The 12,302-nt window shown below is 46.3% G+C and overlaps 1 pseudogene across 1 annotated transcript; it reads left to right on the top strand.

The window, feature by feature from the left end:
* The first annotated feature begins 6,246 nt into the window (after window positions 1-6,246).
* Window positions 6,247-8,023, top strand: LOC106589107 (zinc finger and BTB domain-containing protein 8B-like; annotated as a pseudogene). The gene is made up of 3 exons (XR_014382969.1): window positions 6,247-6,419; window positions 6,642-7,589; window positions 7,881-8,023. The product of XR_014382969.1 is annotated as a zinc finger and BTB domain-containing protein 8B-like (transcript).
* The last annotated feature ends 4,279 nt before the right edge of the window (window positions 8,024-12,302 follow it).

Consider the following 12,302-nt stretch of genomic DNA (forward strand, 5'->3'; position numbering starts at 1 on the left):
TCAATCAATCAATCAATTTATCTGTATTGTCCTTTTTACAAATACATATATTGCAAAGTACTAATCAGCAACGTAATGGATTGTCTTATTGATGATCAACCCATCAAGTTAAACTGGAGAGTATAGAAGACAAACACAATGCTAGTCTGGAACAAAGACCAGTCAGTCTACTAACTACAGAACTGACATGAGATGAAAAAAGACTGACATTCTGCAAACAGCTAATCATTTTAAAAAGGATGAAGAGAAAACAGGGTCAAGGAACTACAGTTCCCTCCCTGAGGTCATCTCAGTTCAGCTGTGTTGGGACAGCATGTCGTTTTTTGGGAGTATGTTGGGTCGGCTGGCTATGGAGTTTTTCCTGACTGTCTGAACTGGCCAGAAATAACTCTTGTGTCCAACAGGTTATAACTAGGATCCAGAGTTATTCCTTTGTCCAGTAAGATCATGTTGTCAGGAAAAACTCAGGTTCTCCTAGCTCTCTAGGGTGGGAGAACTCTCCTCCATCATGGATGGGGACATGCCGTACATAGTGCCTCCAGACCTCCCTCCACCTCTCCTTCCCTCCCTCTCCGTCCCTCCACCTCTCCTTCCCTCCCTCTCCGTCCCTCCACCTCTCCTTCCCTCCCTCTCCGTCCCTCCACCTCTCCTTCGCTCCCTCTCCGTCCCTCCACCTCTCCTTCCCTCCCTCTCCGTCCCTCCACCTCTCCTTCCCTCCCTCTCCGTCCCTCCACCTCTCCTTCCCTCCCTCTCCGTCCCTCCACCTCTCCTTCCCTCCCTCTCCGTCCCTCCACCTCTCCTTCCCTCCCTCTCCGTCCCTCCACCTCTCCTTCCCTCCCTCTCCGTCCCTCCACCTCTCCTTCCCTCCCTCTCCGTCCCTCCACCTCTCCTTCCCTCCCTCTCCGTCCCTCCACCTCTCCTTCCTTCTCTCCCTCTCCGTCCCTCCACCTCTCCTTCCTTCTCTCCCTCTCCGTCCCTCCACCCTCTCCTTCCCTCCCTCTCCGTCCCTCCACCTCTCCTTCCCTCCCTCTCCGTCCCTCCACCTCTCCTTCCCTCCCTCTCCGTCCCTCCACCTCTCCTTCCTTCTCTCCCTCTCCGTCCCTCCACCTCTCCTTCCCTCCCTCTCCGTCCCTCCACCTCTCCTTCCTTCCCTCCCTCTCTGTCCCTCCACCTCTCCTTCCCTCCATCTCCGTCCCTCCACCTCTCCTTCCCTCCCTCTCCGTCCCTCCACCTCTCCTTCCCTCCCTCTCCGTCCCTCCACCTCTCCTTCCGTCCCTCTCCGTCCCTCCACCTCTCCTTCCCTCCCTCTCCGTCCCTCCACCTCTCCTTCCCTCCCTCTCCGTCCCTCCACCTCTCCTTCCCTCCCTCTCCGTCCCTCCACCTCTCCATCCCTCCCTCTCCGTCCCTCCATCTCTCCTTCCCTCCCTCTCCGTCCCTCCACCTCTCCTTCCCTCCCTCTCCCGTCCCTCCATCTCTCCATCTCTCCATCAGGTCAAGTTGCCAGGGATAGAGAGTTTGCCCACACACCAGTGGTGGTTTACACTGGGTTATATTTAGGGTTATAAACTTGAATGGCGTTGTTATGGGGCTCCATAAATTTCATCTTCAAAATGGGGGTATGGAGGCCTGATGGACGCCTATTCAGCGGTTTCCTCAGGCCCACCACCAAGCCTTTGTGTGTGTGTGAGTGTGTGTGTGTGTGTGTGTGTGTATGTGTCTGTATGTGTGTGCCTTTGTGTTCTGCCCAGTTTACCACAGGAAAATCTTTACAACAAATAAGAAGTCCCCCGCCCGTCGGGACTCGGACCCCTCGGTGTAAAACTTCAGAGGGGTTTTCAGTGGATTAGGCTGAAAGGGTGCGGTCGGTGCTCCCTTGAAGGAACTACTTGTTTACTTTCGCTCTGTCCGGAAAAAAAAGAAGGTGAACTAGTTTTACTCCGAAACAAAGGGCAAATAAACACGCATTCCTCAGAGGACAATGTGTGCAGGCGCATAGGAGGCTGCAAGGGAGGGCATGAGGGCTCAAGCTGTATGTGGTAGGTCCTGTCCAGAAACAACCCCTAGACCCTTCGTGTAGGTTTGAAAAGGAATTAATATACTTCAGCTTCCTAACTTATCTGAAAGGAATTAATATACTTCAGCTTCCTAACTTTTCTGAAAATAATTAATATACTTCAGCTTCCTAACTTATCTGAAAGGAATGGATAGAGTTTAGCTTCCTAACTTATCTGAAAGGAATGGATAGAGTTTAGCTTCCTAACTTATCTGAAAGGAATTAATATACTTCAGCTTCCTAACTTATCTGAAAGGAATTAATATACTTCAGCTTCCTAACTTTTCTGAAAAGAATTAATATACTTCAGCTTCCTAACTTATCTGAAAGGAATGGATAGAGTTTAGCTTCCTAACCTATCTGAAAGGAATTAATATACTTCAGCTTCCTAACTTATCTGAAAGGAATTAATATACTTCAGCTTCCTAACTTATGTGAAATGAATTAATATACTTCAGCTTCCTAACTTATCTGAAAGGCATGGATAGAGTTTAGCTTCCTAACTTATCTGAAAGGAATTAATATACTTCAGCTTCCTAACTTATCTGAAAGGAATGGATAGAGTTTAGCTTCCTAACTTATCTGAAAGGAATTAATATACTTCAGCTTCCTAAATTATCTGAAAGGAATGGATAGAGTTTAGCTTCCTAACTTGTCTGAAAGGAATTAATATACTTCAGCTTCCTAACTTATCTGAAAGGAATGGATAGAGTTTAGCTTCCTAACTTATCTGAAAGGAATTAATATACTTCAGCTTCCTAACTTATCTGAAAGGAATTAATATACTTCAGCTTCCTAACTTATCTGAAAGGCATGGATAGAGTTTAGCTTCCTAACTTATCTGAAAGGAATTAATATACTTCAGCTACCTAACTTATCTGAAAGGAATGGATAGAGTTTAGCTTCCTAACTTATCTGAAAGGAATTAATATACTTCAGATTCCTAACTTATCTGAAAGGAATGGATAGAGTTTAGCTTCCTAACTTATCTGAAAGGAATTAATATACTTCAGCTTCCTAACTTATCTGAAAGGAATTAATATACTTCAGCTTCCTAACTTATCTGAAAGGCATGGATAGAGTTTAGCTTCCTAACTTATCTGAAAGGAATTAATATACTTCAGCTTCCTAACTTATCTGAAAGGAATGGATAGAGTTTAGCTTCCTAACTTATCTGAAAGGAATTAATATAATTCAGCTTCCTAACTTATCTGAAAGGAATGGATAGAGTTTAGCTTCCTAACTTATCTGAAAGGAATTAATAAACTTCAGCTTCCTAACTTATCTGAAAGGAATTAATATACTTCAGCTTCCTAACTTATCTGAAAGGAATGGATAGAGTTTAGCTTCCTAACTTATCTGAAAGGAATGGATAGAGTTTAGCTTCCTAACTTATCTGAAAGGAATGGATAGAGTTTAGCTTCCTAACTTATCTGAAAGGAATGGATAGAGTTTAGCTTCCTAACCCATAAGACAGTAAGGAGAAGCTATAATATATGACTATCTACCAACCGCTATCCAATTTCTTTGAATCTGAACAGCAGAGGGAATAGGGGAGAATAGGCCAGCTGCTCTAATTAAAAATAGTCTAGGTGCTCTACATTTGTGAACTGCAATAACTCAATTTTCTGAATTGTAAACAAATGAAATGGAACAGACCGAATCCCTTATCCCCAAACAGGTTAGATGAAACACAGGCAAGCAACAATCCTCTCTGCACATAGAGGTTCATCACACGCCATCCTGTAGTGTAGGCAGAGGAAGAGCAGAAGTGAGAGTGATAACTTGGCCCAGAATCTGTCTTCTCCAGCAGATGGCGTTTATTTGATTTATGTTTTTGTTCACCAGTGAGGAGTTTTGTATGATGGAGGGGGGGGGTCAATGAAGGTGTTGAATTTGGCTAGGAAGAAATATAATGGTTAATTTGCTACGTGTGTTTTTGTTGTTGTTGTTGAGCGAATAGAAGTTTGGTAATGATTAGGTTGTTGTCAGTGTGCTGATATAATTAGGACACGTGGCATTCCGGCAGCTTTGCGAAAACCCACTTTATATCAGAGTTGTGCCTGGTCATCACTGGTTACCATAGCCACAAAGGCATAAACCCGGGCAATTTCGAAAATGTATTTTCTTAAAATGTGATTTTAATCATAAACCTAAGCACACTGCTAATCTTATGCCGAACCCTAACCTTAAATGAAAACCCAAAAGAAAATTTTTGTTTTCAGTATTTATTTATTTTTATGATATAGACAATTTTGACTTTGTGGCTGTGGTAACTAGTGGAATCCGTTGTGACTGAAACGTCCGTATCTGCCCTCTCATTGGATATAATGGTCCCACATGATCTGGCTTCCTTTCCGACTGCCTTCCATTTTTGAATACATTTATTTTTCATTGTTTAGAGGGGCCACTGCAGTATCTGGTCAATATAATGGATAATCTGTGGTGTAGGCTTGGTGTACTTGGCTAACTCAGTGATGCCCTCTAGTGATGATAAAGAAATCTACAAGATAGAGACAGATACCAGAGACCCACAAATAATTCGAAAACAAATCCAATTTTGATAAACTCCCATATCAATTAGGTGAAATACCACAGTGTGCCATCACAGCAGTAATGTTTGTGACCTGTTGACACAAGAAAAGGGCAACCAGTGAAGAACAAACACCATTGTAAATACAAACCATATTTATGCTTATTTATTTTCCCTTTTATACTTTAACTATTTGCATAATGACATTTGTAATGTCTTTGTTCTTTTGGAACTTAATGTAGGTGTAATGTTTACTGTTCATTTGTATTGTTTATTTAACTTTTCTTTATGATCTATTTCACTTGCTTTGGCAATGTTTACATATGTGTTTTCCATGCCAATAAAGCCCCTTAAATGTAATATTCCTTTAAAGGCGTGCACTAGTCTATTTTTACATGATGTGATTGGCTCAGCGCCTCTTAGCCGCGCCCTAATATTTCTCTCGTCTCTCATTGGCCGAATCTTGTGTCTGTCACACTGAATATAGAAAGGAGGAAATGGGCAGCGGTAGTTGGGTTGTCACTAGTTACCATAGCCACAACGTGATACACTCCGCCTATTTCTACAATTATCTTCTTAAAAATGGAATTTTTAAACATAACCCAAATCTTAAACACACTGCTAACCGTATGACAATCTCAAACTTTGAATTAAGACCAAAAATATCATTTTTGTTTTTATAAATTTTTCCGATAGGTAATTTTGGCTTTGTTGCTATAGTAACTACTGAAAAGCTGGTTGTTGTTGTTAGCTAACTAGCTGCGGATGCTACAACAACATATCAACCTAGCTATGTGTTTACTTACGACAGCTCTCAACGTTTAGTCAGGTAACGTTTTATACGAGTTTAAATGTGTGTCTTGTATGTTCATTTGTACGGTATGTTTGGTAAATGTAATGCTAGCTAGCTATCGATACAGAGGTTTTGCTCTAGCTAACGTTAGCTACATCTGTGATTCTACCAAAGAGACTGGAGTGGAGAAAAACCTTTCTCCTAGCTAGCTAGCTAGCTAGCTACTACAATATATATTTAGTTTAGAGCTTTTCCCCAGAGCCTTCCTATGATTATCAGTTGTGGATCTTCTCTTCAAGGCAGGGTGAGGGTAGTTGGTTGTAGACAGGGTCGCTTCTGGAGTTCTATCCTTTCTACATATCTCTGCTCACCCTCTCTCTTTCTTATCTCACATTGCTCTCAATCCTTCACATGAGGTCCCTTACTCTCTCAATCCCTCTCACTCTCCTAATCCCTTCCATTCTGTCCCTCTTTCTCTAGTGCCCATAGAGCAGTGTTGGGAAAATGGAGGTGACAGGTTACCAGTCCACACAGTTTTAACTCCTCCCTGGTTCCCATCCTCTCTCTTGCCCCCCCAGCTCCCATCCTCTCTCTCTCCCCCCCAGCTCCCATCCTCTCTCTCTCCCCCCCATGAAGAGGTGTTGTGGAGATGGAGGTGTCAGGTTACCAGTCTACACTGTTTTAACTCTCCTCCCGGTTCCCATCCTCTCTCTCCCCCCCAGCTCCCATCCTCACCCCCCCCCCCCCCCTCCCATGAAGAGGTGTTGTGGAGATGGAGGAGTCACGCAACCAGTCTACACTGTTTTAACTCTCCTCCCTGGCTCCCATCCTCTCTCCCCCCCCCCCCCATGAAGAGGTGTTGTGGAGATGGAGGTGACAGGCTACCAGTCTAAGCTGCTGTGTGAGCTCAATGAGCAGCGGAAGAGAGTTTCTTCTGTGACTGCAGTATAGTCGTGGAGGGGCGGGTCTTCAAGGCCCATCGCAACGTCCTATTCGCCGGCAGCGGCTACTTCCGCGCCCTATTGGTCCACTACCTACAGGCGAGTAGTTTCTGAAGTTTACATAGTACTGATACATAGTTAAAGAGCCTGTGTTTTGTGAAAGAAAGATTGATAATGGCTATAGTAACAGTTGCCAATGACACTCCTGTTTTTTGGAAAGTATACTTGTAACTTTTATGTAGTTGTGTAAACTCTGTTCTAGTTTAATAGCCTGTTTACAGTACACCTTACTCCCTGGAATCTCTCCACCACCCTCCTCAGGACAGCGGTCAGCACCACAGCACGGCCTCGCTGGACATCGTGACGGCCGAAGCCTTCTCCTTCATCCTGGACTTCCTGTACTCGGGCCGACTGGACCTGCGCAGCGACAACGTCATCGAGGTGATGTCAGCGGCCAGCTACCTCCAGATGACTGATGTGGTGTCCTTCTGTAAAGGCTACATCCGCTCCTCTCTGGAGATCTGTAACAGGGAGAAAGAGAGGGATAGAAACAAAGAGACGGAAAGAGACGGTCCGGCTGACAGTGGAACCCCAGCCATGCCACCTCCCTCTTCCAGAGCCTCTGTACCTGTACCTGTAGCTGTACCGTCGTTGTCACTAGAGGAAGATGGAGTTACTAATGTAAGTTTAGAGCCCTCCCCTTCCACTGTCACAGACCCCCCATCCTCGGCAGCAGCCCTCCCCAGGGTCCCCACGCCCCCCGGCCCTAGCAGAGACTCTGAGAGCGACTGCAGCTCCAGAGGGGAGTTCCCATCTCATATTACTGGGGGCCTGACCCCCCCCCCAACCCCCACGGACACGGGAACCATCTGATGAACCCCCTTTCCCCCTCAACCTCTGGGTTGACCTCTGAACTGGTGCTCCCCAAGATCGAGTACGACCCCGATGACGAGGCCGAGGAAGGGTCCCCCGATACCAAAGACCTGCCGTTGTTTATGGTACCCTCCCTCCATGAAAGACTGGCATCTTCCAGCCCTTCCCCCAACAACGAGCGTTCCAACCTGGGCTTCGGGGGCTGCCACGCCAGGCAGTTCATGGATGTGCTGTTGAGAGGTCGCTTCAGCCCCCAGAGGGACAGAGGGGAGCAGGGACAGATGTTTGCCCAGAGAATGGGCCTCTGGGGTGGGGGAGGCAGGGTGGATGAAGGTCTGGGGATGGGTGGTTCCTCTATTATGGAGATACAGAGCGACTGGTACGGAGAGGACACAGGTAATTACAATCATTAAGTTTTAACTCTATAAGGCTTGATATTAAACTTTATTTTCATCTTGTTACTTCCTAAATATGGCATTATTTTCTTACCACTATCAGGCTTTGACTTTTAGGGTTTTTCTTTCTACTTTCAAGTATATTTGCTTTAAAAAAAAAAAATACCATATAACATTGACTAAAGGACTAAATCATTGATCAATGCTGCCCCCTGCAGGAGATGGCTTGGTGGTGTCGGTTTGTACTGGATATTGATTGATTCATTGTTTAATTGACTTTCCTCCCCTGCAGGAGATTGGTGGTGCCGGTAAAGCTCCACAAGTGTCCGTTCTGCCCGTACACCGGCAAGCAGAAGGGCATCCTGAAGAGACACATCCGCTGTCACACTGGAGAGAGACCCTTCCCCTGTGAGACATGTGGCAAGAGGTTTACACGTCAGGAACACCTCCGCAGCCACTCACTCAGCGTAGAGAGAGAGAGAGAGAGAGAGAGAGAGAGATTGTCTCGATCAATAATTTACTTCAGACAAATATGTAGCCACACGAAAATCATTAGAATCTGTTGATTAGGTCTGGCCATCTGTTGATTAGGTCTGGCCATCTGTTGATTAGGTCTGGCCATCTGTTGATTAGGTCTGACCATCTGTTGATTATGTCTGGCCATCTGTTGATTAGGTCTGGCCATCTGTTGATTAGGTCTGACCATCTGTTGATTAGGTCTGGCCATCTGTTGATTAGGTCTGACCATCTCTCTGTCTGACCATCTGTTGATTAGGTCTGACCATCTCTCTGTCTGACCATCTGTTGATTAGGTCTGGCCATCTGTTGATTAGGTCTGACCATCTGTTGATTAGGTCTGACCATCTGTTGATTAGGTCTGATCATCTCTCTGTCTGACCATCTGTTGATTAGGTCTGACCATCTGTTGATTAGGTCTGGCCATCTGTTGATTAGGTCTGGCCATCTGTTGATTAGGTCTGGCCATCTGTTGATTAGGTCTGGCCATCTGTTGATTAGGTCTGACCATCTGTTGATTAGGTCTGGCCATCTGTTGATTAGGTCTGGCCATCTGTTGATTAGGTCTGGCCATCTGTTGATTAGGTCTGACCATCTGTTGATTAGGTCTGGCCATCTGTTGATTAGGTCTGACCATCTGTTGATTAGGTCTGGCCATCTGTTGATTAGGTCTGACCATCTGTTGATTAGGTCTGACCATCTGTTGATTAGGTCTGGCCATCTGTTGATTAGGTCTGGCCATCTGCTGATTAGGTCTGACCATCTGCTGCTTAGGTCTGGCCATCTGTTGATTAGGTCTGACCATCTGTTGATTAGGTCTGACCATCTGTTGATTAGGTCTGGCCATCTGTTGATTAGGTCTGAGCCATCTGTTGATTAGGTCTGGCCATCTGTTGATTAGGTCTGGCCATCTGTTGATTAGGTCTGGCCATCTGTTGATTAGGTCTGGCCATCTGTTGATTAGGTCTGACCATCTGTTGATTAGGTCTGGCCATCTGTTGATTAGGTCTGGCCATCTGTTGATTAGGTCTGACCATCTGTTGATTAGGTCTGACCATCTGTTGATTAGGTCTGGTCATCTGTTGATTAGGTCTGGCCATCTGTTGATTAGGTCTGACCATCTGTTGATTAGGTCTGGCCATCTGTTGATTAGGTCTGACCATCTGTTGATTAGGTCTGGCCATCTGTTGATTAGGTCTGATCATCTGTTGATTAGGTCTGACCATCTGTTGATTAGGTCTGGCCATCTGTTGATTAGGTCTGACCATCTGTTGATTAGGTCTGGCCATCTCTCTGTCTGACCATCTGTTGATTAGGTCTGGCCATCTGTTGATTCGGTCTGACCATCTGTTGATTAGGTCTGACCATCTGTTGATTAGGTCTGACCATCTGTTGATTAGGTCTGACCATCTGTTGATTAGGTCTGACCATCTCTCTGTCTGACCATCTGTTGATTAGGTCTGACCATCTGTTGATTAGGTCTGACCATCTGTTGATTAGGTCTGATCATCTCTCTGTCTGACCATCTGTTGATTAGGTCTGACCATCTGTTGATTAGGTCTGACCATCTCTTGATTATGTCTGATCATCTCTCTGTCTGGCCATCTGTTGATTAGGTCTGACCATCTCTCTGTCTGGCCATCTGTTGATTAGGTCTGACCATCTGTTGATTAGGTCTGACCATCTGTTGATTAGGTCTGACCATCTCTCTGTCTGACCATCTGTTGATTAGGTCTGACCATCTCTCTGTCTGACCATCTGTTGATTAGGTCTGGCCATCTGTTGATTAGGTCTGACCATCTCTCTGTCTGACCATCTGTTGATTAGGTCTGACCATCTCTCTGTCTGGCCATCTGTTGATTAGGTCTGGCCATCTGTTGATTAGGTCTGACCATCTGTTGATTAGGTCTGACCATCTCTCTGTCTGACCATCTGTTGATTAGGTCTGACCATCTCTCTGTCTGACCATCTGTTGATTAGGTCTGACCATCTCTCTGTCTGGCCATCTGTTGATTAGGTCTGGCCATCTGTTGATTAGGTCTGGCCATCTGTTGATTAGGTCTGATCATCTCTCTGTCTGGCCATCTGTTGATTAGGTCTGACCATCTCTCTGTCTGACCATCTCTCTGTCTGACCATCTGTTGATTAGGTCTGACCATCTCTCTGTCTGGCCATCTGTTGATTAGGTCTGACCATCTCTCTGTCTGGCCATCTGTTGATTAGGTCTGGCCATCTGTTGATTAGGTCTGACCATCTCTCTGTCTGGCCATCTGTTGATTAGGTCTGACCATCTCTCTGTCTGACCATCTGTTGATTATGTCTGACCATCTGTTGATTAGGTCTGGCCATCTGTTGATTAGGTCTGACCATCTGTTGATTAGGTCTGGCCATCTGTTGATTAGGTCTGACCATCTGTTGATTAGGTCTGACCATCTCTCTGTCTGACCATCTGTTGATTAGGTCTGACCATCTGTTGATTAGGTCTGACCATCTGTTGATTATGTCTGACCATCTGTTGATTATGTCTGACCATCTCTCTGTCTGGCCATCTGTTGATTAGGTCTGACCATCTGTTGATTAGGTCTGGCCATCTGTTGATTAGGTCTGACCATCTGTTGATTAGGTCTGACCATCTGTTGATTAGGTCTGACCATCTGTTGATTATGTCTGACCATCTCTCTGTCTGGCCATCTGTTGATTAGGTCTGACCATCTGTTGATTAGGTCTGACCATCTGTTGATTAGGTCTGACCATCTGTTGATTAGGTCTGACCATCTGTTGATTAGGTCTGACCATCTCTCTGTCTGACCATCTGTTGATTAGGTCTGACCATCTGTTGATTAGGTCTGACCATCTGTTGATTAGGTCTGACCATCTGTTGATTAGGTCTGACCATCTGTTGATTAGGTCTGACCATCTCTCTGTCTGTCTGTCACTGGGTGTCTGTTTGCTATTGGGTTCTTCATAATGAGGAATCAGACCATCATCATGGTTATGTATATGTCTGCCTCTATCAGCCTGGTCCCTCTGTAGTCTGTCTCTCTCAGCCTGGTCCCTCTGTTCTGTAGTCTGCCTCTATCAGCCTGGTCCCTCTGTTCTGTAGTCTGCCTCTATCAGCCTGGTCCCTCTGTAGTCTGTCTCTCTCAGCCTGGTCCCTCTGTGTTCTGTAGTCTGTGTGTATCAGCCTGGTCCCTCTGTTCTGTAGTCTGTGTGTACTGATGGACATTGTGTGTGTATTGATGACGATGTTAACATGTGTTTGTCTCTTGATACCCAGGTTCACCGCTCCATTTGGCCCATGGTGTGTAAAGGGTGCAGACGAAGCTTCGCCGGAGCCCTGTCCCACGGACTCAAACGCTTTGGCCTGTGTGACAACTGTACCCGTGTTACGACCACGGGCCACGACGACTCACCTCCCGCCCACATCAACCTCGACGGCCAACCAGAGGCCATGGAACGCGGGGAAGGAGATAGTGATTGGCCCGTCTTCATGGATGATGCTGATGACATGGAGGCCGGGGGAGGGATTATAGAGGATCTGGGGGAGAAGGGAAAACCACACAGATGACTGTTAGAGATCCCATCCACAGTGGACACGAAGGAGAGGAGACAAGGAAAGGAAGAATTTAACTTTAGGATTAAAACTGGGTCCGATGTTTCCCTCTGTCTCCTCCCAGTGGTTTAAGAGGGGAACAATCCGAGACCGAGACAGAGTTCCATGTCAACCTTGTCTTGGCTACTGTATGATCAAGAGATGGTTCTGAACTGGAGTGAATTATGTTTAGCACGACCAACAAGACGTCGTGTTGTCCTGAGGAGGAAGACGTCGTGTTGTCCTGAGGAGGAAGACGTCGTGTTTTCCTGAGGAGGAAGACATCGTGTTGTCCTGAGGAAGACGTCGTGTTGTCCCGGGGAGGAGGAAGACGTCGTGTTGTCCCCGGGGTGGAGGAAGACGTCGTGTTGTCCTGAGGAAGACGTCGTGTTGTCCCAGGGAGGAGGAAGACGTCGTGTTGTCCCAGGGAGGAGGAAGACGTCGTGTTGTCCCGGGGAGGAGGAAGACGTCGTGTTGTCCCCGGGGAGGAGGAAGACGTCGTGTTGTCCCCGGGGAGGAGGAAGACGTCGTGTTGTCCCGGGGAGGAGGAAGACGTCGTGTTGTCCCGGGGAGGAGGAAGACGTCGTGTTGTCCCCGGGGCGGAGG

This window comes from Salmo salar, chromosome 27 (genome assembly GCF_965601325.2).
Source record: "Salmo salar chromosome 27, fSalSal1, whole genome shotgun sequence".
Taxonomy (NCBI): domain Eukaryota; kingdom Metazoa; phylum Chordata; class Actinopteri; order Salmoniformes; family Salmonidae; genus Salmo; species Salmo salar.